Source organism: Branchiostoma floridae, chromosome 2, assembly GCF_000003815.2.
Source record: "Branchiostoma floridae strain S238N-H82 chromosome 2, Bfl_VNyyK, whole genome shotgun sequence".
Lineage (NCBI taxonomy): Eukaryota > Metazoa > Chordata > Leptocardii > Amphioxiformes > Branchiostomatidae > Branchiostoma > Branchiostoma floridae.
The window spans coordinates 34,007,218-34,012,913 of NC_049980.1; the positions used below are offsets into that span (position 1 = coordinate 34,007,218).

At 41.8% G+C, this 5,696-nt stretch overlaps 1 long non-coding RNA gene across 1 annotated transcript; it reads left to right on the top strand.

The window, feature by feature from the left end:
• LOC118409641 lies at positions 1-4,879 on the top strand. Its single transcript, XR_004830470.1, has 2 exons — positions 1-214; positions 4,812-4,879. It is a non-coding gene; the product is annotated as an uncharacterized LOC118409641 (long non-coding RNA).
• The last annotated feature ends 817 nt before the right edge of the window (positions 4,880-5,696 follow it).

The following is a 5,696-nucleotide window of genomic DNA, read 5'->3' on the forward strand; positions in this document are numbered from 1 at the left end:
AGGTAAAATATTTTTCGTAGTGCTGCAACCGTTGTGCGCTGAAACCGGAAGTGACGCGCGTATACGTGACTCCTGACCTTTCTGCTTGCTTCTTGGAATATGTTACTGCGCAGACTCCAACACTTCGTGTGATTCGCTCGGGCAAGGAGGCTCGGGCTACCACCGGTGTACTACATCTTTAATAGACAGCATCTTTCATTTAACTACAGGCCAGGTGAGACACTGTACATGTCAGTAAGGTGTGTTATCTTTTCATGCAGGCCAAGTGAGACGCTGTACAGGTGTGTAAAGTGCATTTCCATTGTTTGTTTGTCTACAAGTACAGCCCAGGTCAGACCCTGTAACGTTACATGTGTGTATTAAAGGGTTTTTCCAGCGTCTACAGGCCAGGTAAGACACTGTAGAGGTAGCTAAGGTGTGTTTGAACAGTGTTTCCATTGTCTACAGGCCAGGTGAGACTCTGTACAGGTGTGTAAGGTGTGTTTCCATTGTCTACAGGCCAGGTGAGACTCTGTACAGGCGTGTAAGGTGTGTTTCAATTGTCTACAGGCCAGGTGAGACCCTGTACAGGTGTGTAACTTACTGTATGGTGTGTTTCCATAGTCTACAGGCCAGGTGAACCCGTACAAGTGTGTAAGGTGTGTTTCAATAGTCTACAGGCCAGGTGAAACTCTGTACAGGTAACTAAGGCGTGTTTCCATAGTCTACAGGCCAGGTAAGACACTGTAGAGGTAGCTAAGGTGTGTTTCCATTGTCTACAGGCCAGGTGAGACTCCCGACAGGTGTGTAAGGTGTGTTTCCATTGTCTACAGGCCAGGTAACACACTGTAGAGGTAGCTAAGGTGTGTTTCCATTGTCTACAGGCCAGGTGAGACTCTCTACAGGTGTGTAAGATGTGTTTCCATAGTCTACAGGCCAGGTGAGACACTGTAAAGGTAACAAAGGTGTGTTTCCATCGTCTACGGGCCAGGTGAGACTCTGTTCAAGTGTGTAAGGTGTGTTTCAATTGTCTACAGGCCAGGTAAGACACCGTACTGGTAGTTAAGGTAGTTTCCTTTGACTTAAGACCAGGTAAGACACCGTACAGGTGAGTAAGGTGTGTTTCTCTGACAACAGCCTAGGTAAGACACCGTACAGGCAAGTAAGGTGCGTTTCTTGGACTACAGACCAGGTAAGACACCGTACAGGTGAGTAAGGTAAGTTTCATTTGACTATAGACCAGGCAAGACATCTACAGGTGAGTAAGGTGTGTTTCCTTTGACGACACCCCAGGTAAGACACCGTACAGGTAATTAAGGTGTGTTTCCTTTAGCGACGCACCAGTCAAGACTCCGTACAGGTAAATTAGGTGTGTATCCTTTAAAGACACATCAGTCAAGACACCGTACAGGTAAATAAGGTGTGTTTCCTTTGACGACACACCAGGTAAAACACCGTACAGGTGAGTAAGGTAAGTTTCATTTGACTGTAGACCAGGTAGGACATCTACAGGTGAGTAAGGTGCGTTTCCTTTGGCGACACACCAGGTAAGACACCGTATAGGTGAGTAAGGTGAGTTTTATTTGACAATAGACCAGGTAAGACACCGTATAGGTGAGTAAGGTGTGTTTCTTTGACTACAGACCAGGTAAGACACCGTACAGGTGAGTATGGTGTGTTTCCTTTGACTATGAAACAGGTAAGACACTATACAGGTGAGTAAGGTGTGTTTTGTTGACTACAGATTAGGTAAGACACCGTACAGGTGAGTAAGGTGCCTTTGCTTTGCCTATAGACCATGTATGGCATTATACAGGTGAGTATGGTGTCTTTCCTTTGCCTATACACCAGATAAGGCATTATACAGGTGAGCAAGGTGTTTTGGCTTTGCCTATAGACCAGATAGGGCATTATACAGGTGAGTAAGGTGTCTTTCCTTTGCCTATAAACCAGATAGGGCATTATACAGGCAAGTAAGGTGTCTTTCCTTTGCCTATAAACCAGATAGGACATTATACAGGCAAGTAAGGTGCCTTTCCTTTGCCTATAGACCAGATAGGGCATTATACAGGTGAATAGGGTGGCTTTCCTTCGCCTATAGACCGGATCGGGCATTATACAGGTGAATAGGGTGCCTTTCCTTCGCCTATGGACCGGATCGGGCATTATACAGGTGAGTACGGTGTCTTTCCTTTGCCTATAGACCAGATAAGGCATTATCGGTGAAGTAAGGTGTCTTTCCTTTGCCTATAGACCATGTAGGGCATTATACAGATGAGTAAGGTGCCTATCCTTTGCCTATTGACCATATAGGGCATTATACAGGTGAGTACGGTGTCTTTCCTTTGCCTATAGACCAGATAAGGCATTATACAGTCAAGTAAGGTGTCTTTCTTTTGCCTATAGAGCAGATAGGGCATTATACAGGTGAGTATGGTGTCTTCCCTTTGCCTATAGACCAGATAGGGCATTATACAGGTGAGTAAGGTATCCTTTCTTTGATTATAGTTCAGATGGGACATTATACAGGTAAGTATGGTGTCTTTCCTTTGCCTATACACCAAATAGTGCATTATACAGGTGAGTAAGGTGTCCTTTCTTTGCTTATAGTTCAGATGGGACATTATACAGGTAAGTATGGTGTCTTTCCTTTGCCTATGAACCAGATAGGGCATTAAACAGTTAAGTATGGTGTCTTTCCTTTGCCTATAAAGCAGACAGGGCATCATACAGGTGAGTGATGTGCCCTTCCTTTGCCTATAGATCAGATAGGGAATTATACAGGTGAGTACAGTCTCATAGTGTCTTTCCTTTGCCTATAGACCAGATTAGGCATTATACAGGTGAGTATGGTCATTTGGAAAGACACCATAGTAACTGTACTCACCTGTATGATGCCTAATCTGTTTTATAGGCAAAGGAAGATATCTTAGTGACCCTACTCACCTGAATAATGCCTTACCTGGTGTATAGGCAGAGGAAGGGCACCTTACTCACCTTTATAATGCCCTATCTGCCTTATAGGCAAAGGAAAGACACCACAGTGATCATATTCACCTGTATAATACCCTATCTGGTCTATAGGCAAAGGAAAGACACCATACTTACCTGTATAATGCCCCATCTGGACTATTATCAAAGAAGAGACATCTTACTCACCTGTATAATGCCCAATCTGGTCTATAGGCAAAGGAAAGACATCTTACTTGCCTGTATAATGCCCTATATGGTCTATAGTCAAAGGACAGACACCATAGGGACCGTACTCACCTGTGTAATGCCCTATTTGGTCTATAATCAAAGGAAGGGCACCTTACTCACCTGTATAATGCCCTAAATGGTCTATAGGCAAAGGAAAGACATGTTCTCACCTGTATAATGCCCTACATGGTCTATAGGCAAAGGAAAGGCACCTTACTCACCTGTATAATGCCCTATCTGGTGTATAGGCAAAAGAAAGACACCTTACTTAACTGTATAATGCCCTATGTGGTCTATAGGCAAAGGAAAGGCACCCTATTCACCTGTATAATGCCCTATCTGGTCTATAGGCAAAGAAAGGGCACCTTACTCACCTGTATAATGACCTACATGGTCAATAGGCAAAGGAAAGGCACCTTACTCACCTGTATAATGCCCTATCTGGTCTATAGGCAAAGGAAAGACACCTTACTCACCTGTATAATGCCCTATCTGGTGTATAGGCAAAAGAAAGACACCTTACTTAACTGTATAATGCCCTATGTGGTCTATAGGCAAAGGAAAGGCACCCTATTCACCTGTATGGTGTCTTACCTGGTCCATAGTCAAATGAAACTCACCTTACTCACCTATATGGTATCCTACCTGGTCCATAGTCAAATGAAATGCACCTTACTCACCTGTGTAGTGTCTTACCTAGTCTGTAGTCAAAGAAACACATGTTACTCACCTGTACAGTGTCTTACCAGTTTCATAGTCAAAGGAAACACACCTTACTCACCTGTACTGTGTCTTACCTGGTGTGTCGTCGAAGGAAACACACCTTACACACCTGTAGATGTCTTACCTGGTCTATAGTCAAATGAAACTCACCTTACTCACCTGTACGGTGTTTTACCTGGTGTGTCGTCAAAGGATACACACCTTATTTACCTGTAAGGTGTCTTGACTGGTGTGTTGTTAAAAGAAACACACCTTAATTACCTGTACGGTGTCTTGACTGGTGTGTCGTTAAAGGAAACACACCTTAATTACCTGTACGGTGTCTTACCTGGTGTGTCGTCAAAGGAAAGACACCGTACTTACCTGTTGAATGCCCTATCTGGTCTATAGGCAAAGGAAAGACACCATACTTACCTGTATAATTCCCCATCTGAACCATAATCAAAGAAAAGACATCTTACTCACCTGTATAATGCCCTACATGGTCTATAGGCAAAGGAAAGACACCTTACTCACCTGTATAATAGTGGAAATAATTAATCATTATGTTACTTCATGAATATGAGGCTAAGACTATTGGTAAGTTTCTACACTTTTCTCCATCCACACTCCAGGTGTTCTTCTAGCTCATTGTTACAATCTTCAATTACCAGTGTCATATTTGGACAGATTGACGAAATGCTATTGTTGACAAACTTTTTGAGTCGTGAGAGTATTATCACCTGCCAACACTTGTTATAGTGAACTATTATATTTTATACTGTTCCAAGGTGGACATTGGATTGTCCCTGATCAATTTTTGTGAAATACTCCTGTTGGGTTGATCCCATATCTTTGTCTTATTTCATTCTTTTCAAAATAATTTGTCAGTCGGTTTGATTTTGACAGGCTTTTTTTTTACATTGCAGGTACCAGTGACAACATCTATGCAAGATGGAAACCTTCATTAAAAACTGCCTGCATTTCTATTACCCAATTTGTTGATATGATATTCCTAGCTTGTCTTGAAAGTTTGGATTTTTGTAGCCTATATACATATATATATCGCAAACTTCTAAAACACCACTGTACCATGAAGATAGTTGACTTTTTTCCAACTTGTGTAACAGATGAAATCTTATGCTAGTACTGTAACAGTTATTTTACTAAGGATCAATAGTGCAGTGCACATTGGGATGTGGTCTGTGCTTGACATTAAGCATATATTTTGAGACTGTGTTTGGCATTGTAGAACTTCTTATAACGTTAGTTGTAAGATGACAGCTTTGTTGGAGTCAGTTGCTTGCCAGGTATCTTGTCAATATTTACACTTGCTAATATGTCTCTCTTTGGTTGACAACAAATTTGAAAAAGTTATGTGTACTTGTCTAGGGGACATATATGTACATTCAAAAATGCTGATTCAGGAGTGTCATTGATGCAAGGATTTTATCAAGAACTAACTGTAAAAGCCACTTGGTCTGGCTCATGATACGAATGATAAATTTTATTTTCATCATTTTGGCTTGAGCAGTAGTTAACTAGCGTACATGTAAACAAAAGGACATAATGTGAATCTTCATATTTATTCATAGTGCCTTTCGGGTGTTTTGTGATATGAATGCGGAAACGTTGGTGTAAGTATAACTGCATAGATGCATCTTTAATGAGGACCAATTCATTTCTAAGATCTCTAATGCATGTTGCATGCCTACCTGCCAGGCTAGTGTGCTAGCTCTCAAGATTTTATACACTTCAGCAAGTTCAGCTGTACAATGTACAATGATGTAGTGTTACAACAATGGCTGTGAATG